The sequence below is a fragment of the Chrysochloris asiatica genome, unplaced genomic scaffold (assembly GCF_000296735.1).
Source record: "Chrysochloris asiatica unplaced genomic scaffold, ChrAsi1.0 scaffold00061, whole genome shotgun sequence".
NCBI lineage: Eukaryota > Metazoa > Chordata > Mammalia > Afrosoricida > Chrysochloridae > Chrysochloris > Chrysochloris asiatica.
The window spans coordinates 9,204,877-9,231,628 of NW_006408579.1; the positions used below are offsets into that span (position 1 = coordinate 9,204,877).

Consider the following 26,752-nt stretch of genomic DNA (forward strand, 5'->3'; position numbering starts at 1 on the left):
GATATGAGGGAAATTAAGAAATTTAATAGAAAAGTAGACTGGGTAATGTGATAAAAGTGGTATAATTAAAAAAATAAAAAATAAATTTAAAAAAGGAACAAACTTCAAACTTCAAAGAGGGGAAAAAGGAACAAAGATACAGAGGATTTTGAGAAGGAACCATACTTCCTACCCCTTGTTTGAGTGGAATCAAGTTGACTCCTCCCAGACTTGCCACTTTCTCTTGTCATTCCTTACTGTAACCTAGGAGAAAGGGGGAGTCCCTGAGTAAGGATATAGTTAAATTCTTGACTACTAGCCAAAAGTTTGGGAGGTCAAATCCAGCCAGAGTCACCTAGGAAGACAGACTTGATGATCTGCTTCTGAGAGATGCCAGGCTTGAAAATCCTATAGAGCAGTTTGACTCTGCACATATGGAGCCCCATTAGTCAGAACTGACTTAACTCATCTACAACTAATAAGAACATCAGGAAAAAAAGCAAAAGAAGTGCAACTTCCCCTGATGGATCTGGGTAACAGGAGGTGGGAAAAGATAGGACTTTGATTCAATTGTGATTATTAACAGGGCTAATTGTGATTGTGAAAACTTGGAAACTAATGTGTGGAACTCTACTGTACCCTCAGAACAGTGGACTTTCTGCCCCACAGAGGGATTAAAGTTGAGTGCTTTAGGGCAGGAGGCTCACTTGTGAAGTCACATGCCTCCAGGCACTTAATCTGGCCAGCTGTATTTTTAACCCATTGAGCTAGAGCAGAGCACCTTTGGGTTAAGGCTTATAGCCAAATGGAGTGCCCTTTGGGCATTTACCAGCAGCTCTAAAAGAGTTTTGTAACACTGCTCGAGCAGGGCAGAGGTCAAAAGCCACATGACTGAGAGGCCAACGATCTAAGAGATGCATGCCTTCGGACACAGCTGAGAAGAGGCTGTCCTGACTTTAAGTACTGTGTCTTGAGTATTTCTGATCTTGACTTATAACCTATTAACTTCTCTAATAACCCCCACAATTACGAGTACTGTCTGTGTGTTCTGTGTGGCCATTACAATTGCCATCAAACCCAGTAGAGAGTGCCTCAGGAGGAATGGTTGGTGTCAAAATTAGTCAGAAAATTTGTGGTGTGTAGGCATGGCTGACCTCAGCCTTACAGGAATCAACCTTGGGCTGATGCTGATGAGTTTGAGTCTCCATCCCCCTTGTGAAGTCAGAGGAGGTTAGACATTGCCTCAATGTCTTTGGTATACCATAGCAAGATCCATTCCTAACTGTATCTTTAAGTCTTTAAGTGGAATTTGTAGGTGAGTCAGAATAGATGTATTAGTCGTTGTTGTTAACTCTGACTCATAGCAACCGTATACATCACAGAATGAAATACTGTCTGGTTCTGCACCATCCTACAATTGTTGCTATGCTTAAGCTCACAGTTGCTTCCACTGTGTCAGTCCAACTCACTGTATCCATCCTCTTTTTCTTTGACCCTGCACTTTACCAAATATAATGTCTTTCTCCAAGGACTGGTCCTTCCTGACAACATATCCAAAGTACAAGAGACAAAGTCTCACCATTGTTACTTCTAAGGAACAATCAGTTTGCCCTTCTCATTACCTAGGAAGGATGAACAGATTCAGAGTGGGAACCTGAATAGAGAATCAACAGGTAAATGTAGGCTTGGGACCTACAAAGTTAAAAAGATTGTGTAGTACCCTCAGGTCTTAAAAGCTTAAAAGTAACCATCCATGGTATAACAATTAGTCTCTATTTTCCTGAAGGAATGAGAAATTAAATATGTGACTAATTAACTCTATGTGCAATGGTCTCCTTTGCCATGGGACTAGGAGAACTAGATGGTATCTGGCTAACATTAGCACTCACTGTAGTCTAAGATTTTATAGAAGAATCCTGATCAAAACCCGTAAAAATGTGAAAGAGAATCACCAATTTTCATGGGATCCAGATTTTCTGGAGTCACAAAGGCTGGATGAACCCCTAAAACTACTGCCATGAGATAATCTCTAAACTTTAAACCTTAAATCAAAGCTATCCCCTGGGCTATAAAGGCATGAAGTGGTTGGTTTATAAGAGTTCATGAATGTGCTTAGTTTCAGAGCCATGGGGGTAAGGTAGAATCCCCACTCAATAGTTTTCTTCTTATCCAGATGAGTCTGGAGAAAGGGATAGGGGGGAGGATGGGGACAGGAATGTTTGATTCAATAGTGAGTAATTGTTATTAGGACTAATTGTGATTGTCACAATTGTAAATGTAGAAGAGTTGTAACTAAAAGGGGGGGAGTAGTTAATCTTTCATTCCAGGAACAGAGGACAGTGGGCCATCATGAGAGATGAGCACTAGTGGAGAATGGGATCCTAACCAGAAAAGCAGCCACAGCAGAGAAGGTGGCAAAGGTGATGGTATAACGAGATAGAGTAGCTGAGGACTCTAAGCCCATGGGATAAGAAAGGCTGTGTGTCTGCAGGCAGGAGGCTGGCTTGAAAAATGTGCCTTTTGAACATTTAAATGAATATATATTTTCTATGTGTTTTGTGGGCATAAAAAAAGAAAAAGAGAGAGAGAGCGAATAGAGGTAAATACTGTTAACCGATGGTGCATGGGAGAGATTGTAATCATTGCAATGAAACCAAATATAATTTGTTGAATGTAATACTGATGATCTGCCCCAAAAACTATCACTAAATTCACAATAAAATCTTTAAAAACAACAACTATCCCCTAAAGTCTTTAAACCAAACAATGTTGTTGTTGCTAAGTTCTGTCGAGTCAGTTCTGACCCATAGCAACCCCGTATAGGGTTTCCTAGGAGCTGCTGGTGAGCCTGAACTGCCGACATGCAGTTCAAATGGCTTTGCAGTCTGGTGCATTAACCCACAGTGCCACACCAGGACAACCAAACAATAGTATAGCTTAATTAGTAAAGAATGTCTGCCTTGAACATTGTGTTCGTTAAAAGAATGATCTATATGAGATCAAATTGATAGCAGCAATTCAAAGGTTATAGAAAAACATAAGGGACTGGGAGTTTGCGATAATAGTGTAGCAACAATTCAGAAAAGGCGAGAGAGAATATTGGTGCACAACTTGAACAGAATTAATGTTGCTGAATCACATATTGTAGAAATTGTTGAATTGTTGTGGTTTTTTTTTTTTATGTGTACATTTTCAACAATAACAAAATTAATTAAATTATTTAAAAAACAAAAGAAGCTCAAAATGAAAGGAAGAACTCTGGAAATTTTTCAGAAATATGTGATGTAATCTTGGCACTTTCTGGCACTAATTACATAATTTGTAAATGCTAGAGATGAGTTAATGTGTAATCTTTAGAATTTGTGTAAAAACTTTGATCCTGGTGCGTGTCAAAGATGTGTGAATAGCTGAAACCAGCTGGTCACTCCAGCTACCACCATCCAATTAGGGTAAATAATTGTATTCTCCATCTAGAAGATCAACCTCCCTCTGAGACAGTTATTACTTAAGAGGAGGCTGTAGAAGCTAAAACACCGGAGGTGATATTTTCAATGCCAAGTGGCATTAACAACAACTGACTGTAAGTAAACAGGCCTGGAGTGACAAAATGGGGACAGTCTGGAGCTGGTGTGATAGTTGAAATCAAACAAGATGAGAGAGTAGAAATGTGCTTTTCTTTTCTGGATGAGCTCTGAATAGTATTTCTACTTACATTAAACATGAAGATCTAATATTAATTGCTATTTTGGTTAAAGCATTATAAGAAAAGGAAGATTAAATGCATCACATATTATATATATTGTGTGAGCTTAGTCTCACTTATAAAGACCTCTGGTAGTGTAGTGGTTACAAATCTGGCTGCTAATCTCACAGTCAGCAGTTTGAAACTACCAGCTGTTCTGAGGAACAAAGATGAGGCTTTCTGCTCTCGTAAAGATTTACAGCTTCAAAAACCCTATGCAGGATTGCTATGAGTTGGAACCGACTCGACTCTACAGCACATAAAAACAACATTCTCACTTATCCATCATTACTATGATTTACCTATGGGTGAATTTCCTTCCAAAATCAGAGTTTACCTACCAAGAAAATCAACGCTACAAAACTAGTTTTACTACTATAAGACAGTTGTTAGATAATCAACCCTACAAATCCAGTTTTATTATGAGGCAAAATGTCTTAAAAACTAACAAAAAAGCAAAAAAACAGAATCTCTATGATACATTTTAGAAGGCTAACAGGGGGATGGGAGTTGTTTATTGATTTATTTTAAATATGGAACAGGGTCATGTTCTCAAAAGGAAGCAGTCATATTCATATGAGAGATATACTAGTATCTAAAATATGTGTTTAATCTATCTTCTTGATATGGTGGTGGTGGTTATATGCCGTGGAGTCAGTTCAGACTCATAGCAACCCTGTACAGGGTTTCCAAGGCTGTAAATCTTTATATTATAACTTAAATGGTATGTATACCATTAAAAGGAGCTCTGGTAATGTAGTGGCTACGAATCTGGCTGCGAACCACAAGGTCACCAGTTTGAAATTACCAGCTGTTCCGGGGGAGAAAGACAAGGCTTTCTGCTCCCATAAAGATTTACAGCCTTGGAAACCCTGTACAGCTTCGCTATGAGTCAGAACTGACTCCACAGCACATAACAACAACAACAACATCATTAAAAATAAATACATAAAACGTGAACTTGGACAGATGATGTTAGAATCTGACAAAGAACTACAATTTTCGTATACTATGACATTTTAGCCTGGATAAAAATATTGCCTTCTTCCAAGCCCACAAACCTCTGAGAAATCATCAAGTTCACTGATAATCTCCACAAATTTTATTATAATTTTATAACTTAAAAATAGAAAGTTAACATCATTGGCAGCAACGTCTCGTGTTCTTAATGTTCTAGAGTTGAAGGATGCTTCAAAAAAGAAGAGGAAATTGTTCTTTATTCATTTATTACTGAGCCTTATCATGTGCCAAGCACTGCAAATAGCACAGTGGTGGTAGAGCAATTAAACAGCAAGTGAAAGTTTCACCTTCTTAGAGTTTATATGCTAGTAATTATTGTACTGATCTATTGTTTGGCAGAGAAATGGATGGAGAAAGAAAGAATGGTGGATAGACAAGATGGGCTCATCCCAAAGGACTATAATTTTCCCTGACTACTTCTCTTAGATTTTCAAAATTTTCAGAATCTTTAATAAATCTCATATGCTTTGAAAAATAGAAAGCATAGTGGTTACGTAGTTTTTGCACTGATTTACAAACTACATTTCCTAAGAATGACTAAGATCACATTTCTTTCTCCTTTATTTTTCCTTTACCACAAAATTGTTGAAAATAATTTTCTTAGAACTTCTATAGACACTCAAGTTTTCCTTATTCTTTTGTTGTGAATCAAGAAGATAGAAAATCATGTTTTCTAGAGGTTTGCTTCTATTCATAAAGTATAAACAGATACAAGGCTCAGCCTGTAATTATTTCATCTAACTGAGCAGTTTACTCAGTTTATTTATTGTGTTAAGCTTTAGCCCATGTCTCATATAGATATCCTGCCACTATAAGCCATTTGGTCATTGATAATGTCTCCATGAATAAGACATTAACATTAACTTGCATCTTTTTTTCTTTCTATTTAATAAGCACCTATAATTATTATAATATCAGGCATCTATTAATCCTCACAGAGGAGGAACTGTGAGGCTTTTTCTCCTCTGAAATCCTAGACTACAACCTTCGGTATGGATTGCATCTCAATGTAAAAAAAAAAAAAAAATCCTCACCACGGGACCAGTAAACAACGTTTTTACTAATGGAGAAAAGGACTTCATTCTTCTTGGATCAACCATCAACACTCATGGAAGCAGCAGTCAAGAAATCAAACGATGTATTGCATTAGGCAAATCTGCTGCACAAGACCTTTTTAAAGTGTTGAAGAGCAAAGATGTCAGCTTGAGGACTAAAATGCACCTGACTTAAGCCATGGTATTTTCAATAACCTCATATGCATGCTAAAGCTGGACAGTAAATAAAGAAGACCATAGAAGAATCAATGCATTTGAGTTATGGTGTTGGAGGAGAATATTGAAAGTGCCCTGGGCTGCCAAAAGAACCAATAGATCTGTGTCGGAAGAAATGCAGCCAGAGTGCTCCTTGGAGGCCAGGATGGCCAGACTTTGTCTCTCATACTTTGGGCCTATTGTCAGGAGGTAGCAGTCACTGGAGAAGGAAATCATAGTTGGTAAGGTGGAGGGTCAGAGAAAAAGAGGAAGACTCCCAGTGAGATGGATTGGCAATGTGTCAATGGGCTTAAGCAACAGTAGTGAGGTTGGCCCAGGACTGGGCAGTGTTTTGTTCTGTTGTGCATAGGGGAGCTATGAGTCAGTATTGACTCGATGGCACCTAACAACAACAACAAATTGGAACCAACTTGATTGCATACAAGCACCGCCACATTATCTTTCTCACATAGACATAATTGGGCTTGCCCGAAATTGCTCAGTACTGGATTTCTCCTCCACACTACTATCAATATGTCCTCAGATGTTAGATCAAACCTGAAATTCTTCTAAACAATTAGTAATCCAGACTCCTGGACTTTTCTCTCAATTTCATAATGTCAAAAAAAAATGATAATATTGACTCCAGTGGAGTGGTTTGAGCTGTGTATACTCTTCAGTATTTGGAATATAATTGGTCTTACTTGTGTGATGCTGTAGGTTAATGCGCTGGACTGCAAAGTAGCTCTGAACCACGAGGTCAGTGGTTCAAGCTCACCAGCTGCTCCTCAGAAATCCTATACAGGGTTGCTATGGGTCAGAACCGACTCAACAGCACTTAACAACAACAATAACACTCATCACTCTCAAAGTGAGAATTTCCTTGGGACCTGTTATCTCCTGTGCAATTGATTGTAGCATGAAGCAGCAGTCAAGAGGCAAGTTATTTCTAAAACCATTGGAAACAGTGTGGTGATAGCCTTAAAAGAGTAAGGGAACCCAGGTGGATAATTTCACAGTGGTCCTAGAAAGATGTATGCCAAATTGGTTCTGATTCTGGAAGCAGCTCTTGCTTTTATGACTTCCATTCATTTCCTCGAAAGGGCAAGAGAAGCAAGTCTGTGCATTCTGTTGGTGAACAAATACCAGCAGCATATGTAGCAGCGGCTGCTTGTGCACTTAGCCAGGCAGCCAGGCTGCACTGCTGCTGGAGGGATGGCGGTGTTCCCAGCTGCCATCGCCTACACTGAGCTCTAATGGCCCTGGTTACTGGCTCCACTCCAGGCCCCTCCATGGCCCTACATTACTGAAATTACTTTGAGTGGATTTCCGAGTAAAACATTACCTCTTGGGACCTGCCCAGTTCTCCCCAGTCTTGTCAACATTGATTAAATAGAAGCAGCTATCATCCTGGGGCCATGCCTACATTATTCTACCAATCATCACTGAGCTGGGTGTTTACTTCCTTTTATTTTTCTTTTCATCTTTCTTGCATATCTAGCATCATCACTTCAAAGGATCAAAGGCAAGCAATCATTTTTTTTTGTTTTGTTTTAAATCACTCATCCATGATCTTTTTCTTCAGCTGTGAGCCAGATGTCCATGTGAAGTCTGGACCAGGGCTATTGGTGACTGTTGTGATTTACATTGTATTCCTTTTCATTGCCATGTTTCACTTTTTAAATTCTTTTCATAACACTGAGCTAGTATACAACATTTTATTCTCTGCAGAAAGGTATAAATATCACCTATATTCAACCCCTTGCTTTCTGAGCCTTTGAAAAAATAACCCAACTGTTCTTTATTATTATTTTTTTTTAACATGAATCACTTGAAGCTTTCAAAGAATAATAAACAAGAACTTAACCAAGAAGAAAGCATGGAGATGACATGGTTTCAGTAATATCTGAAACATGGCTTCCACTTATCTACTTCTCCCCTCAATCAACCAGCAGATTTGTATTCAACGTGATAAAAAAAAAGTATAAAAACCACCTATTAATTAATTAGAACTACTAGCATAGTGCTGTAAAATAAGCACTGGACTGCTTGCTTGGTAGTTTGAACCTCCCAGCAGCTCCTTTGAAACCACATACAAGATCGCTGTGAGTTGCAACCAACTCAACAGCACTTAACAACAGCAACAAAAACTCTCAGTTGTAGAAGTTGAAACAGAATCTAGGATTTCTAACCTACAGAACAACAGTGAGTTTTTTTCTTCTGAAAGAGAAGAGACTTCAATATAAAAGATTAAAACAAAAGTCTAAGAAGAGGTCAACTGGCCTTGAATACTTCTTAAACATTCTCTATATAAAATATCTACCTAATCATAACAACTCAGTGTCCTAGCTACTTCCCCATTAGAAACAGGCAGAAAGAAAATTATAATAAATTATAATTTCTAGCATGCATCATTATACTACATCATTTCTAGAATATGATGTGATAAATTCATAACATTGAATGGTTTTAACTTTTTTTTTTCATTATCACAATGAATAAATCAACTTTTATAAGTTACAAATCCAAACAAACAAACAAAAGTTCTACTTCATCCTTCCTCCCAAATAAATTACCTGCAGAGCTGGCAGAGAAGTCTGTAGGATCTATTAAGGCATTGCTTACTGTTAGGACAAGTAAAGAGGAGAAAGAATAGAAAGTCAGCAGAAAGATAAACAATGATGACTTCTATGATAATGAGAAATTCTGAGTAAGTAAAGGAGTTTTGTTGCTATCATGTGTCGTTGAGCTCATTCCAACAAACAGTGACTTAATAGGACAGAGAAGAACTTCCCTACAGGGTTTCTTATAAGAGCAGACTTTTCTTCCATAGATGCACTGATGGGTTCAAACTTCTGACCTGTTGATTAGTACCAGAGCACCTAACCATTGCGCCACCAAGACTAAGGTAAAGGAAAGGAAGGTAGCATTGTAATATTGAGTGCTGCTAATAGTGTGGCACTGTCGGAGAAACATTGCACTGAAAACTGCAAGGTAGGTGGTTCAAACCTACCAGTTGCTCCTTGGAAACCCTATACAGGGTATTTATAAGTCAGAACTGACACTGTGGCACACAACATTGTTAACTATTGTTAACAACAACAATAGTGATGATTAGAAGCAATTGAGCCTAGAATTTAACCTTGTTTTTCTTTATCTGTAAAATCATTTTTCAAATTTTTTTTTAAAAGGTCAAAATTTTATTTGCTAGAAGTGTATGCCCAAACACTACACTTCTAAAGGTTTAAACCACAAATCTATCTTGACATTTTAAAATTTTCATGAACTTACCATAGCTGATTGAATGTGGTCATGACAACCACAGTTGTAATGTTAGTTCACAGCACTTTGTCTTCAAACAATTTCAAATTTTTACCAAGGGCATTCTGAACACTTGCACACACACACACACACACACACACTTTCTCTCTTTCTCTCTCATTTGGAGTTTTTCATATGACCTTTGTTCCCTGTAATGATGGTGTCCATGCTAGTTGCCAAAGGCCTACACCTACCTATCCCATGTCCCACTTGTGTCTTTTGTGAGGAATGTGAATTCGGATTCACCTTTATCTAAGGCAGGTCATGTCCTTCCCCTGCTTCCATCCCATATGATTCCAGCATCCTTGCTCTTAGTCAAGGAAACCTCTATGGTCAATTTGGGTTGTATAGCTGGGAGCAGACATCTCCTGAATCCACCTCTTTGGCTGTCTTCTTCCCCTACACTATCCTTTTTCCCAAGGTAGCCCCATGTATGTAGAGTAGAACTGTTCCATATTGTTTTCAAGGATGCAACCTTTTGAAGGCATTTATCACCAGGCCTATTTCCTGAGGTGCCTCTGGGTAGATTCAAACCACCAACTTTTCAGCTAGTACTCTGATGTTGTTGTTGTTAAGTGCTGTTGAGTGAATTCTGATGCATAAAAACCCTATGGAGCAGCTGGTAAATTTGAACCACCAACCTTTCCATTCGAACCAACATTATGGTCGAGTGTTTATCCTACAGCACCACACCAGGACTCTAGTGCTTTAACTATTTGCACCAACCAAAGACCCATGAATCAACTTGATAGCAGCTAACAACAATATCCTTTTCCATTACTCTTTCACAGGTTTTTACCAAAGAGCATCTTGTCAATAAACTAGTCCCACAAAGTTTCCCTTCTCAGGCTCTGCTTCTAAGGAATTCAAGTCATCTCCTCAAAAGCAAAGAGTTTTTAATGTGTTTTGTGAACTGACAAATCCCAGGGATCTAGAACATTACCTGGAAAATATATATTTTGGACGAACCAACACATTTATATACCACAGGACTTAGTACCAGGCTCATTACAAGATAGTCATTTAATATTTATATAAGAAAAGAAAGTAATGGGAAAATGGAAAAATCCCAAGAACACACTGTGACAGGTAGATACAACCTCAATTACCTCAGGTATTAAAAGAGTAGACTTGTAATGTTACTAAAACCAAACAAAATTAGCAGGGATTTGTCTGAGTTTTAAATATTGGTTGTTAGAAAGGAACCCCAATTCTGTTCTGGTTCATGGTCATGGAAAGTAGTATCTCATCACCTTTCATTTTATCACTGTTGTATTTTATACTTATCTTCTAATTTAATAGAAAATTATGTGTATTAAATATTCAAATGTAAAAATAGATACCCAATATCTGCATAACTAGTATTAGATAGCATAGAGTAGTGGTTATGACAGTTGGTTCTGGGATCAGTCTGTTTGCATCTAAATTCCATCTTTGACACTTATCATAATGTTGGGGTAGTTTATTGAACTCTTTTTTGTCTCATTTTCTTTATCTGCAATTGGAAATAATAGTGGTACCAACTTAATAGGGATGTTGTGAGAATTAAATGTGCTATTAATTTAAAGCCAATTAAATGTTTGTTGTTGTTGTTGTCAGGTGCCATCGAGTTGGAACCAACTCATAGTGACCCCATGCACAGCAAAACAAAACAATGTCCGATCCTGGACCAACCTCACCACCGCTGCCACCTGGCCAATCCATCTAGTTGGGGGTCTTTCTTTTTCTCTCTGACCCTCCACCTTACCCAGCATGACATCCTTCTCCAGCGACTGTTCCCTCCAGAAAATATGTCCAAAGTATGAGAGACGAAACTTAGCCATCTTGGCCTCCAAGGAGCACTCTGGCTGCACTTCTTCCAAAACAGATCTATTGGTTCTTCTGGCAGTCCATGGCTCTTTCAGTATTCTCCTCCAACACCACAACTCAAAGGCATCAATTCTTCTACGATCTTCCTTATTCACTGTCCAGTTTTCGCATCCATATGAGGTTATTGAAAATACCATGGCTTGGGTCAGGCACACCTTAGTCCTCAAGCTGACATCTCTGCTCTTCAATACTTTAAAAAGTTCCTGTGCAGCACATTTGTCCAACGCAATACGTCGTCTGATCTCCTGACTGCTGTTTCCATGAGTGTTGATAGTTGATCCAAGAAGAATGAAGTCCTTGACAACTTCAATCTTTTCTCCCTTGATAAGAATGTTGTTTATTGGTCCAGTGGGGAGGATTTTTGTTTTCTTGATATTGAGATGCAATCCATACTGAAGGCTGTGCTCTTTGATCTTCATCAGTAAATGTTTTAAGTCCTCTTCACTTTCAGCAAGCAAGGTTGTATCATCTGCATATCACAGGTTGTTAATGAGTCTTCCTCCAATCCTGACGCCACGTTTTTCTTCATAGAACCCAGCTTCTTGTATCATTTGCTCAGCATACAGGTTGAATAAGTATGGTGAAAGAACACAACCTTGTCGCACACTTTTCCCAATTTTAAAACATTCAGTGTTCCCATGATCTGTTCAAACAACAGTTTCTTGGTTCAGGTACTTATTAAATGTTTGTTGTTGTTATGTGCCGTGGAGTCGGTTCCGACTCATAGCGACCCTGCACAGGGTTTCTGAGGCTGTTAATCTTTATGGGAGCAAAACGCCTCATCTTTCTCCCGTAGAGCAGCTGGTAGTTTAGTAAGTACCTAAAAGTATTAGCTATTATTATTGGTAACTGGAAGTGAACTAATACTGACTTAATATTCACTATGTATCAAGCATTTCCCCCCCCCCCCCTTAGGATACTGATTTTTTTTTTAACTTTTTATTGTGAATTGAGTGATAGTTTACATGGAAGAACATCAGTTTTACACTCATCCTATCATATTTTGTTTCATTGCAATGATTACAACCCCCTCCTTGCATCATCATTCAACTGTATTTGCTTCTATTCCCTTTGTTTTTCTTTGGATGTACACAAAAACACTCAGGAATATATAACCATTTAAGCAACAAAGGGCACCTTCTGCAAGCCTGCCTCCTGGCCACCCGCACACAGCCTTTCTCTCTCCATGAGTGTAGAGTCCTTGGCTGCTCTCTCTCTCTCTCTTTGGTGTTACTGCTTCTCTGGATATGGTCCCACATTCCACTCATGTTCTTCTCCCTTAATGATCCTAGGGTCCTCTCTTCCAGGAATGTAAGATTAACTACTCCTCCCTTTTTGTTACAAAGTTTCTACCTTTATAGTTGTGACACTCTCAATTAGTCATGATAACAATTACTCACTACTGAATCATAAGAATCTTATCCCCATCTCCTTTCACCAGACCCGTCTAGATAAGATGAAAATTATTCAGTGGAGATTCTACCCTTTTCTGTACATTCTGAAACTAAACTCCCTCTTAAAAACTTGTAAGCCTTTATAGCCGCCCCCTTCCATTTTAAGTAGCAATGTCAAAATTGCCTGTCCATGTCAACCCTGTATACAGAGGGGATAGGATTGATACTTGATGTGAAGGCTCCTTCCCTCTCAGTTGGTATTTTGAGCACTATATCCATAACTATATGTCAAGTTCATCAAATTGTAGCAATTTAAACTTGTTTTCCTTATCAAAAATTGCCTTTTTTCTTCCTATAGTTGAGTTCTGATCATGAAACCATCGGAGCTAGGTCAAATTGGTACTATCTGCAAGTTTGGGTGTTCTTGTGAATCTCTCCTCACTTCATATCACCTGGACCCTTCACTCTCAGCTTTAGCCCACCATAGCTATGGCCTTTTCCATGGGCCCAGGAGCCCACAGGTCTCACCACACTTCGGACCAAACAGCCCTTCCTCTTCCCTCTCTCATCTCCAGATCGATGGGAGTCTATGGAACGTGGTCACAATCAGCCCATATCACCATTGCTGCTTTCTCCCCACTTCCACTCACCAGTAGACCAATATGGTCACCAGCAACCTTACATGTCTGCTTGTATCAAGCATTTTTAAGGATCTCACGTGTAAGTATTCAACATGCATCTTCAATATGCTTTTCCATTTCTTTATGAGCAAATTAAAAATCACAATTCCAGTATCATAGATTTGTAATGAACACTAAATGAAGAAAAACAAAAACCAATATAATCTCATTGTCCTGCTCATCCAGATGTATACATAATAAATGAGTTATCTTCTTCTCACCAGTGTATGCTTATCCGAGCTTAGCTCACAGGGAAAAAGAAAGTTTCTTCAAATATTCTGAAGAAAGGAGAGAAAAACATCCTGAAGTTTTCCTTTATATGTTGGGGAGAAAAAGGTATTTCAAAAAAGTCTTTGAAGGCAAGAGTCAAAGTCCAACAATGATTTCAAAGGCAATGGTTAACAATGAACAAACTTGAAGGGAAGCAAAAAAGTAAAGTCATGGTTCTCTGATGCAATAGCCAAGGCTGCTAAGCAGCAATGTCTTAAAAGCCAAATATTTCTCTGTTATTATCTGTCCTTGGTGTTGGTTGTGTGCTATCGAGTTGGTTCAGAGTCAGAGTGACTCTGTATAGGGTTTCCAAGACTGTAAATCTTTATGGGAGCAGAAAGTCTCATCTTTCTTCCTTGGAGTGACTGGTAAATTCAAACTGCTGACCTTGTGTTTAGCAGCCCTGCTCGTAATACACTATACTACCAGGGCTCCTTTATCTCTACTTAGGGTCAGGTAAACGTTCTCTCTAAGGGGATTTCAAAACTTCATATAAAAATGGAATTAAAAGATAACAATTTTTTAAATGAATTTTTTGAAGTTCTCTTGTATTTCATAACTAAAGAATAGTAGCAGCCAGCTGGTTTCAAAAGGGAAGAACTTTTTTCTTGTGTTTAACTCAATTTGATTCTCTAAATTTTGTAGTAAAAGTATGCTTACCATAGTGGATGAGCAAGAGTCAAGTCCCTCAGCTGTGTAGTAAATCTAGCAGCTATAGTCAGGTTCCCGAGGGGATGACAATCCTTCAGGTTTAACATAGCATATCCAATTTTAAGAAAAATCTACTTTTTAGATGAAAATTAGATACATGCCTGACAATTAATTGAACTGTTGGAAGTTTGGGAAGCCTTGAAAGAAATGTCTGTGATCTATATCTGAAAAGTTAGTCATTGAAAATCCTACAGAGCACAGTTCTATTTTGATACACATGGGGGTCACCAGGAGTAGGAATTGACTAGACAGCCATCAGTTAGATTTGAAAGAATTTGCCTTAAGTCTTCTTGGCTTTTGGTCCCTTACTCTTTTTTATTTTTTCTTAAGTTTTTATTGTGCATTGAGTGATACTGAGTGATAGTTTACATGGGAGAACATCAGTTATGCACTCATCCTATCAAATTTGCTATCATTGCAATGATTACAATCCCCTCCATGCATCTGTATTCAATGTATTTGCTCTGGATTTTTTTCCTTTTTTTTTTTTTTTTTGATGTACACAAAGCCACTCAAGAATATATAGTCATTTAAATAACCAAAGGACACATTCTGCAAGCCTTTTGCCTCCATCTCTGGTGTTGCTACTTCTCTGGATAGGGTCCCACATTCTGTTCATGTTCTTTTCCCTTGATAGTCCTAGGGTCTTTTCCTAGAATGTAAGATTAGCTACTCCCCAGTTTATGTTACAAAAATTTTACCTTTACAGTTGTGACAATAGCAATTAGTCATGATAACAATTACTGATTGTTGAATCATAAGAATCTTATCCCCATTTCCTTTTACCAGATCCAGCTAGACAAGATGAAAACTATTCAGTGGCGAGTCTACCTTCCCCCACATTCAGAAACTAAACTCCCTCTTGAAAACTTGTAAGTCAAACACTTCATACCTTTACACCCCCCCACTCCCTCATTTTGGATAGCCAATGTCTAAATTGCCCATCCCTATCAACCCTGTGTACAGAGGGGATAGGTTTGATCTTTGATGTGAGGATTCCTTCCCTCTCATTTGGTATTTTGAGCTACTACATCCATAAGTATAGGCCAAGTTCATCAAATTGTAGCAATTTACACTTGTTTCCTTTATCAAATGTCTTTATCTTTCTCTGTTTGATTTCTGATCATCAAGTCATCGAAGCTAGGTCAAATGGGTACTATCTGCAAATATGGGCATTCTTGTGCATCTCCTCTCATTTCATATCAGCTGGACACTTCACTCTCAGCTCTTGCCCTCCGTGGCTGGGTCCTTGTCCGTGGACTTAGGAGTCCTCAGGTCTCATCATACTTTGGACCAATCAGCCCTTCCTCTTCTCTCTTTCATCACCAGGTTGACGGGAGTCTATGGAACATGGTCAAACTCAGCCCATATTTTCATTGCTGCCTTTCCCCCTTTTTCCACTCACCAGAACACCAATGTGGTTGCCAGCAAGCTTACATGCCTGCTCGTGTGTTCCCTTTGAGTTTCAGTCTTGGAGGGGGCTGTTTGTCCTGAAGGGACTTGATTACTTGCCTTGACCGCTCCCCAGTGAACAACTTGCTTATCCTTGTAGCAGTTAATCAGACTGCTGTTTTTGTTTTTGATTTTTCATGCTAGTCTTTCTTTCAAGAAGTATCTTCTGTTGTTCTAGCTGTTTCAGGCTAGTCTGCTTTTCCTTTCTAGTGGTAATGTCCCACCTTAGACAGTTCTGGATGGGGCTCAGGATTCCATCTACAGTCCTATACACTACAAAGGGTATGTTAGAAGTATATTTCACTCGGGAAGTTCTAGAACCGCTTTTAGGTATACCAAACAATTATAGGCTGAAGATGGGCTTACAAATTTTCTGTAATCATGTTTCTCGATATCCCTTTCTATCCAACTCAAGTGTCTACTTTACTATAGTAGGCAAAGGAAACCAATATTCATAAGACAGTCAAGCATCTTAACATTATTTCCCCTCTTTTGCCCATTCAGACTATTTCTTTATCTCTGTGTCACAGAGTTTGAGCATACATTGCTATTTACCTCTGTCCCATTTAATTCATGTAAGCCTGCCTAGGTGTTCTGCCTTGTTCTTCCATCTTCTTCCCCTTCTTGTGTATTGCTCTTCCCAATATGATGTGTCTATCCCCTAACCTGTGCTCTACTGTCCTCTCCCTCCTATCCCTGGTAGTCAACAAAGCATTTTTTCCCCCTTTATTATGGGTATTTTTCTTAAACTTCTTATTTTTAAAGTTTCTATGTTCTTCTTGGATTTTCATTTTCTTGGTATGTTGTGAAGTATTAATTTTCTTTGCAGTTACCCTATATTCTATTAACTTTTTTCTCCATTTAAAACTGCCTACTTTACCCTGCAATCTACCTGACATTCTATAATGTAGATCTCTTTTCCTATATTTTTACCTTCTTTCACATTGCAATTGTTTTGATCATAGACTGACTTCCCAGATCAATGAATTCATTCATGTAGTTATGTTCTGTTCTGGACTCTTCTATCTGTCAATTGAGTTCCAGGTAGTGTTGCCATGTCTGTCAATCTCTTGCTATCTATTCTTGGTAGTTCTCAGTCCAAAGAACTCCCTTTAGGATGTTTTGAAGTGCTGAGTTTGCTTTGACAAAATCCCTTAGCTTTTGTTTATCCTGGAATGTTTTAATTACATCATCATACTTGATTGACAGCTTTGCTGGATAGACAATTCTTGGTTGGCAGTTGTTATTCTTTCAGGATTTTATATACGTCTCCCCATTGCCTTCTTGCCTGCATGCTTTCTGCTGAAAGATCAGAGGTTAATCTTATTTGCTTGCCTTTTTAAGTAACACTTCTCTTTTCCATAGCTGCTTTCAGGATTCTCTCCTTATCTTTGATTTTGGAGAGCTTGATTATATGTCTTGGTGATTTCCTTTTACAATCTATCCTTCCTGGGGTTTGTTCAGCTTCTGGAATGCTTATCCTTTCATTTTTCAGGATGTTAGGGAAATTTTCTTCCAGAAGCTCTTCAACTATCTTCTCCGTGGTCCTCTGTGATTCTCCCTGTTTCAGAATACTGATAATTCTCAAGTTATTCCTCTTCATGTTGTCCCACATGAATCTTAGACTTTCTTCAGATTTGTTCATCCTTTTTCTGCTTGCTCTTCTATCTTAGCAGTACTGAGAGATTTGTCCTCCAGCTTGCTGGTTCTGGCTTCCGTCTCTTCAGTTCTACTCCTTTGCCCTTTCAGTGTATTTTCCATTTCTAATATTTTGTTATTGGCCATTTGGACCTCTTTTTTCAGGTTTTAAATTGTTTCCAATGCTATTTCTATCTTATTTTATTGTTCCTGTAGCAGTTTCCTGATTTCTTCTTTATTTTTCTCAACCCCTCTGTGGAACATTTGGATGCACCATAATATCATTCTCCTGAATTCCTTCTCAGGCAGTTCCAAAGCCTGCCTTCCTTCTAATGGGAAGTCTAGGACTACCTGAAGTTTATTAATTTCAATTACTCTATCTTGTTTCTTGTACCGAAATCTTTGACTCTTGGGCATCTTCAATAATCAGATGAGTTTTCAATAATTACAGAATGTATGTTAATGTATTATTAAGCTTTTGATTTCCCCCAGGAGATGTGTTCTGGAGATTGGCTTCCCTTTTCATGTTTCTTATTACTCAACACAGAGTAACCATAGCAGGTATTGACTGTCTATCTTGTATATATCAGCTGGTATTGGTTCTTGCCTGGATGATGGTATTTTATAGGGTGTGATTGTAGCTTGGCTATATGACCACAATTGCTATCTCTTCTTGAGTAACATAGGGAGAGAAAGAACCCCCACAAAGTAAAAGGGGAACTAAATAAATAAATAAATAATAAATAAAACCACAAAGCCAAAACAACAACAACATAAAACAAACCAGATTGGATACTACAGTCTATAATTGCAAAAAAAAAAAAAAAGCATAGCAAAATATGAGTATGAGTTTAATGCCCCTCACTCAGCTGACTAGAGCCATTCTAGGAGACCGTTCTACTTTAAGCAGTTCTTGTTGACTTCTCCCTCTTCTTAGATTCTGAAAACTATGATCTTGGCTAAGCACATTCTTGCACATGTGTAGTAGAACCCTTTGGGTGGGGGGTGTCCACTCATTCAGGTACCTCCTCTAGTCACCAGAGTGGAGGTGGTGTAGACAGTGAGAGACAAGTGAATAGGATAAAATGTCCACACCTTTATCTCCAATGATCAATCAGACCTCTGTGGTGGGAACACTCCTCTGATCCTGATACTGCTCCATCATGCCCAAGATGGCCACATCATCACCTGCTGGCAACCACAGATCAGAAAACACCACTTTTCTTTTACAAATCCTACTAGCAGTAAGACTTTGATGCTTCTAAATATTCCTTTAAATTATGTAGTTCAGAGTCTGGGACTGTCCTCTGAACGTTCTTGGTCGGTATTCTGTGTTATTATTGTCAGAGGTCTGCACCACACTTCTCCATAATCTTCCATCAAGCCAGTCCCTTATTCTTAAGGAAAATGATCAACTATAGTGAGATGTTTTCAGCATCATTATAAGAAAAATAATTTCATTTTCAAGAAAGTAATGCAGCCATTGAGGACAGTATTAGAGATATCCATGGCAGGGGGAAAGGGATCGCTTCAGGGTTTGCAGGTGACTGCACTTATGAGATTATGCTTTCAACCTGTGCACTCCCTTCTTTCTGGGCCTCCTCAATCACAGAATCTCAGCAGAATTTGAAGAGTAAAAGGAGTCAGGAAGTGGGTAGGAAGTAGTTGTATGTCCAGAATGAATGGATGTTTTTATGATGGAGGGTTGTCCATTATAAGAAAAGATTTTCAGGTAAAGAAATGTCATACTTCCTTTGGGAACTTGTGTAAACATTATTGGAGTAATATTTATCCAACTTAGCGTAGTGGTTACGAATCGGGCTGCGAGCCTTAAGGTCAGCAGTTCGAAACTACCAGCCGCTCCGTGGGAGAAAGATGAGGCTTTCTACTCCCGTAAAGATTTACACCCTCGGAAACCCTGTACAGGGTCGCTATGGGTCGGAACCGACTCGATGGCACTTAACAACAACAACAACAAGGATTATTTATAGCTTCTCCTACTACATTTTGAAAGGTGTTAATAAATCTTCAAAGTCAGGCACCGTATTTTTTATTTTAATTATTTAGGGTCATCTTTAACAAAAAAAATAGACTAATCATGAGAGTTACTCATCTTTCACTGAATTTGCACCTTTTCTCTTTTTCAGTTTCTCACATTTATCAAGCCAGACAGTTTATATGTTACACTGGTCATTTCAAAGTTTGTTCTTCCTTAGGTATTTATACTATAAAGGAGCCCTGATGGTGTAGTAGTTAAGTGCTCCGTTGCTAACCAAAAGGTTGGCCATTTGAACCTGCTCCATGGGAGAAAGATATGGTAACCTGCTTCTGTAAAGATTCACAGCCTTGAAAACTATGTTGTTATTGTTAAGTGCCTTTGAGTTGGAACTGATTCATAGAGACCCTGTATAGGGTGTTTGAGGATCGAATGGTGAACTTGAACCCCCAATTTTGTGGTTCACAGTCTAGTGCTTACCCAACAGCATCACACAAGGACTTGTTTAATATTATACCCATTGCTTTCATCAATGGGTTGCTCTAGACCATATCGCTGAATCAATTATAAAGATACTACTGTAGAAATGTATATCTGTCAGACCTTGAAAAGTGAATAAACTAGTTCCCATGTTATACTAATTTTTGTTTTAAAATTTTAATTAATCATTTATAATATTTTATATTGAATTAATATAAGTTATTGAATGAGTGTGCCATATTATAAAGTTTATATTTTCAAAAAAATTTTTTAGGGTAAATTGAATGAAGGTATATAGACAAGCTCATTAGTTTTACATTCAACAAATCTTATACTTTGTTTCATCTCAGTGATTACAATCTCCACCATGCAACAACAGTTATCCTGCTTCCTTCCTGTGGTTCCTATTTCCATTCCACCCACCTTGCTATCCCTTTTCAACTCTGCCTTTAGGTAACTATTACCTTTTTGATTTTGAGTGATTGATCATTTCATGGTGAGAATTCCTTACTAGTGTTGTTGTCCCCCTTATATATCTATCTACTGGTTGGTTAAAAATTGGGCCATGAGGATGAATTCTTATTCAGACCTGAAGGATAGTCAAAGGCTATAGTGTCAGGTTTCTCCAATCTCTTTCTGATCAGTGAAACTGGTATTTCTTTTTTATTAATAATTTTTAGTTTTGTTCCACATTTTCTCTCAATTTATCTGGGATCTTTCAATTTGATCCCTTTCAGAGCCATTGGTAGTGGTAACCAGGCACCATCTAGTTCTGGTCTCAGAGTCATTGAGACTGGTTCACTGGACTAACTGATTTCAAGTATCTTCAATTCTTATCTCTCTTCTTTCTTCCACACATGGAGAGACCAATAGCTGCATCTTAGATGGCTGCTCATGAACTTTTAAGATCCCAGACATCTTTCACCAAAGTAGGATGTAGAACATTGTGTTTGTGGATTATGTTATGCCAATTGACCATAGTGTCCCTTGACACTATGGTCCTGAGCCCCCAGGACAAGCAACTTATTGCATTAAGATGTTTGATAATATCTAAGAAGATGTCATAATGTTGTCTACTGTTTGTGTTACCATATTCATAGTTATGTTTTCAGAAAATGTAATTGTTGTTGTTAAGTGCTGTGAAGTTGGATCTGACTTCTAGCGACTCTGTATAGGGTTTCTGAGGAGTGGCTGATGAACTTGAACCACCAACCTTGCAGTTCAAACTGACCTTGCAGTCCAATGTATTAGCTCACAGCACCACACTAGTACTCTGAAAATGTAAATACCCATGTACAAATATCTTCTTTCAAATGCTTATATATTTATGGGTATGCTCCCACACTTCCTTTCATATCTATTCAGTCTGTGTCTCTGTTCATGTAGCTACCCACAGAACACTACTGTTGCAAAGTTGTATGTATATCATTATTTACTTCTATCTGCTTTAGTCTTTACATACCTCCCCATGTCTTCACAATTCTTCTGCCAATATCCTTCTTCTTGTAGCAGGGTGAGTCAAAACTTATCCACACTCTGGCTGTAGAATTTATTTTAATCAACTTTTAGAAAAGACAAATACATCATTTTTAGACATAATCGTGCTTTTCAATATATGTGTCCATCTGTCAACAAGCTTTCATATTCCCTTATTTAAAAATGTTTTAGGCTGAGCTGTGAGCCATGAATGCACCACTGTCTTTACTTTTTCATCAGCGGTGAATCTTCATCCTCCAAGGGTTACTTTCATGGGACCAAATAGGTGAAATCAGGACTATATGGAATGATGTTTTAACACCTCAGAGTGAAGTTTTTGCAGTTTATACAGTGGGGGCAGCTGTGTGGATGTGCACTGTCATGCACAATCACAAGGCCCTTGGATAGCAAGTCCTCTGTGTGTAATATCAAGTTTAGACTTCAGCTCTTCAGTAAGCATCTTACTATAAGAAGCACGGTTGATTATTGAACCCTTTTCTTGATAGTGTTCCAGTACTGGCCCTTGAGAACCCCAGAAAACTGTAAGCATCCATTTTCCAGCTGATGGTTGACTCAAACTTTTTCTTGATTGGTGATTGAGGATATTTCCCTTCCATATGATGCCGTTAACTCTCAGGTTCATAGTGCTGAATCCATGTCTCATCACCAGTAATGATTTTTTTAAAAGAAAGTTTTACCTTCCTTTGAGTAGCGGTCCAGATTTTATTTGTAGATATCCAAACACTTCTCTTTTGATCTTCTATGAGTTGTTTCAGTACCCATCTCACACAAATTTTTTTGAACCCAAATCTGTCATGGATTATTTCATAGTCAGAGCCATGGCTGATTTATAAATGCTCTGCCCCACAATTCACTGTCACTTGTCTATTCGACAGAATCATTTAATGTGAACACTCAACGTTGTCATTTGTTGTGATGGATGTTTTAATATACCCACAGTGTGGACAATTTTGACTCATCCTATATGTTGCCCTCCCACTTCTTGTGTATTGCCCTCCTGTCACCTGAGTTAACATGTGTCTTCCCTCAACCAGTGAATCTTCATTTTTTAAAGCAAAATAAGTCTAGGTTTCTTAAATTTAAGGATCTCATATTTGTTAAAATATTCAAATATCTGATTCCAGATATATAAAAACTACTTTAGTTATACCAGCAGTGACTTGTTGCTTTTAAGTACTGTTAAGTCAGTTCAAGTTCACATAGACCCTTCTGAGGAGCAGCTGGTAAGTTTGAACCACCAACCTTGTGATTCAAACTGAACTTGTGGTCCTTCACATTACCCTGCAGCACCACATCAGGACTCTAATAGTGACTACAGCTGCCTAAATTTTTTCCTACTTCTAAATATCTGTTGTTGTGTAATATTTAAATTTTCAAATGAAAGCAGTACATTTATGAGTCATATTCAGTTTGTGCCTTTCCATGACTTACCATGATATGTTTGGATAGTACTTGAGATTTGTTGTTGTTAGGGGCCGTTGAGTCGGTTCCGACCCACAGCAGCCCTGTACAGGGTGTTCAAGAAGCAGCTGTTGAGTTTGAACTGCTGACCTTAAGGTTCAAACCGACTTTGCAGTCCACCGCATTAACCCACAGCGCCACACTAGGATTAGCCAGACAATTATTTATCTTTGTTATTTATGGTTGTATCAGCAGCATAAAACAAAACAAAACAAAAAAAATTGGAAACTTGGCACTTGTCTTGCTAATTTTATCAATGCAAATGGATAAACTATGTAATTCAGGAACAAAAATATAAAATCTGTATCAATTGTCACAGACTTGGTTTCAGACTGTTCATAAAATTATAGATCATTGGAAGCTAAAGAGATCTTAGAGATGCTCTTGTCTTATTCCCTCATTCCCTATGAGAAAGACTGAAAATGGAGACCTCTTGTGACTTGCCTAAAGTCACGCAACTGACTAGAATTCAGTGATCTTTTCATAATAACATAATGCCTTGGAGGATGAGTAGGTTCAATATGTTAATTTTAAGTACTATTTCTCCCTAGTAGTCTCAAATACACTATATGACTCCCAACTTCCCTCCCTTCCATTCTTCCTTCTTCCTTTTGTGAAGTAAAAGGTAATTCAATCTAATTTTGCTTTAAGGGATACCAGAAGTAATTATAGCTATCCTGGAGACTTGCAGAGCCAGGGCTAAAGATTACTATTATATCCAACTTTAGCATGCCACGTACAAATTATGAGAGGTGAAATGAATATTCTATGCAGAAAGGGAAAAATAAAATTGGTACCAACAAAGTAAGTTAGAAAACAGAGTAGTTATCATTGATTATGGTTGTTGTTGTTTGTTGTTAGGTGCCATCGAGTCAGTACCGACTCCTAGTGACCCAATCCACAACAGAACGAAATACTGCCCACTTCCTGGGCCATCCTCACAACTGTTGCCATGCTTGAGACCATTGATATTGTCACTTTGCCAATCCATCTCACTAGGGTCTTCTTTTTCTCTGACCCTTCTCCAGCGACTGGTCCCTCCTGACAATATGTCAAAGTATGAGGATGAAGTTTGGCCATCCTGGCTTCCAAGGAGCACTTTGACTGTACTTCTTCCAACACAGATGTTTGTTCTTTTGATAGCCCATGGCACTTTCAATATTCTCCTACAATAGCATAACACAAAAGCTTCAATTCTTCTTTATTCACTGTCCAGCTTTTGCATACATATGAGGTTATTGAAAATCCCATGGCTTGGGTCAGGCACACCTTAGTCCTCAAGCTGACATCTTTGCTCTTCAACACTTTAAAAAGGTCTTGTGCAGCAGATTTGCCTAATGCAATATGTCATTTGATTTCTTGACTGCTGCTTCCATAAGTGTTGATAGTTGATCTAAGAAGAATGAAGTCCTTGACAACTTCAATCTTTTATCCACTGATAAGAATGTTGTCCATGGAGGTCCAGTGACACCTCCATCCGTCTTTGTCGAGGTTCCACAGGCCAGGCCAGTCCTTGTGTTTAAGCTCACCACCGTCTTTCGGGAAGATCCGGACCCCCGCAAGGTCAACCTGGGAGTGGGAGCGTATCGCACGGATGAATGTCAGCCCTGGGTTCTGCTGGTGGTAAGGAAGGTACAGCAGCAGATTGCTAACAACAACAGCCTAAACCACGAGTACTTGCCGATCCTGGGCCTCCCAGGCTTCCGGAGTCATGCTTCCCGCCTTGCCCTGGGGGAGGGCAGTCCAGCTCTCAAGGAGAAGCGTGTAGGAGGTGTGCAGTCTTTAGGGGGAACAGGTGCACTTCTCATTGGAGCCGAGTTCTTAGCTCGCTGGTACAATGGAACAAACAAGAAGGACACACCTGTCTATGTATCCTCTCCAACTTGGGAGAATCATAACGGTGTGTTTTCTGCTGCTGGCTTTAAAGACATTCGATCCTATCACTACTGGGATGCCGAGAAGAGAGGGCTTGACCTCAAGGGTTTCCTGAATGATCTGGAGAATGCTCCTGAGTTTTCCATCTTTGTCCTCCATGCCTGTGCACACAACCCGATAGGGACCGACCCAACTCCAGAGCAGTGGAAGCAGATGGCCACCATCATGAAGCTCCAGTTTCTGTTCCCCTTCTTTGACTCAGCCTATCAGGGCTTCGCATCTGAGACCTAGAGAGAGATGCCTGGGCCATGCGCTATTTTGTGTCTGAAGGCTTTGAGATCTTCTGAGCACAGTCCTTCTCCCAGAACTTCGGGCTCTACAATGAGCGAGTGGGGAATCTGACTGTGGTGGGAAAAGAAGCTGATAGCATCCTGCGGGTCCTTTCCCAGATGGAGAAGATCGTGCGGATCACTTGGTCCAACCCTCCCGCTCAGGGAGCATGGATTGTGGCGTGCATCCTTTCCAACCCTGCACTCTTTAAGGAGTGGACAGGTAATGTGAAAACAATGGCTGACCGGATTCTCACCATGAGATCTGAACTCAGATCATGATTAGAAGCCCTCAAAACCCCTGGCACCTGGAATCACATCACTGAGCAAATTGGGATGTTCGGTTTCACCGGTTAAACCCTAAGCAGGTTGAATTCACATGATCAACGAAAAACACATCTATCTGCTGCCAAGTGGTCGGATCAACATGTGTGGCCTAACCAATAAAAATCTAGATTACGTGGCCACCTCTATCCATGAAGCTGTCACCAATATCCAGTGAAGAACCAGCAGCCACCAAAGCAGTTCTCCATCACCTGTGTTCCCTGTCTGTGTAAACCCAGCCGTACTCCTCCTCACATATTAGAGACTGCCAAAGGACTGGTACAGTAGACACTATTGAAAGCCCACCACTCTTTCAAATCAGCCCCACTGGAAGCACGCATCCCTGAAGGACCAGGGAGCCTGGGATTAGAGCCTTATTGGAGGCCAGAGCAAGCTAAAGTTTTTATTTAATGAAGGATAAAGTATTTTGATTATGAGCTGTAGCTACCTTTTCCCTCTCCCTAGAAGCAGGAGCGTTGTCTGTGTTGCTCATGTGAACCTCCTGCTGTTTGTATGAAGTCTAACCCCAAAGATCTAGTTGTTTTGAAGTAGCCAAGTGTGATTGTGGGTGTTGGCCGTGTCATTAAAAGTTGTCATGTCCACCCAGAAAAAAAAAAAAGAAAGTTTACTTCAGCTCCAACTAAAAATTATTCCTGATTTTTAGCTGAAATCTAACATTCCTACGTTTTTATATCACCACTCGTCTGTCAGTTTGTTGTACTGTGGTGGCTTGTGAGTTTCTGTGATTCTGAAAGCTATGCCACTGGTATTTTAAATACCAGCACGGTCATCCATGCTGGACAGGTTTCTGATGCGCTTCTAGATGAAGAAAGACTAGGAAGAAGGAGTGACGAACTACTTTAGAATATTTAGTCACTGAAAACCTTATGAATAGCAGAGAAACACTACAAGATATAGTGCCAGAAAATGAGCCCCTCAGGTTGTAAGGCACTCAAAATGTGACTGAAGAAGAGCTGCCTCCTCAAAGAAGCGTTGACTGTGATGACACTAATGAAATAAAGACCATGGGAGAAAACCCCATGGGACCTTCATTTGCTGATGGGGCACAACTCAAAATGAAGAGAAATAGCTATAAACATCCACTGAAAATTGGAACATGCAATGTATGAAGTATGAATGTAGGAAATTTGGAAGTTGTCAAAAATGAAATGGAATGCATAATCATCGATATCTTAGGAATTAGTGAACTTAAATGGACTGGTATTGACCATTTTGAATCTGATGACCATATAGTTTACTATGCCAGAAATTACAAATCGAACAGGAATGGTGTTGGATTCATTGTCAAAAAGAACATATCCAGATCAGTCATGATATACAATGCTGTCTGTGATAGGATAATATCCATGTGCCTACAGGGAAGACCAGTTAATACCATTATTATTCAAATTTATTCAGCAACCACTGAAGCCAGTGAGGATGAAACAGAAGAATTCTACCAAC

General features: G+C 39.0%; 1 protein-coding gene and 1 pseudogene across 1 annotated transcript in view; one reads left to right on the forward strand and one right to left on the reverse strand.

Annotated features, from left to right (window-relative positions):
* The window catches only part of LOC102834046, a 32,093-nt pseudogene extending 6,627 nt beyond the window's left edge, over positions 1-25,466 (forward strand).
* LOC102816741 (neuromodulin-like) overlaps positions 1-26,752 on the reverse strand; it is a 184,992-nt gene that overhangs the window by 11,089 nt on the left and 147,151 nt on the right. The window lies entirely within an intron of this gene.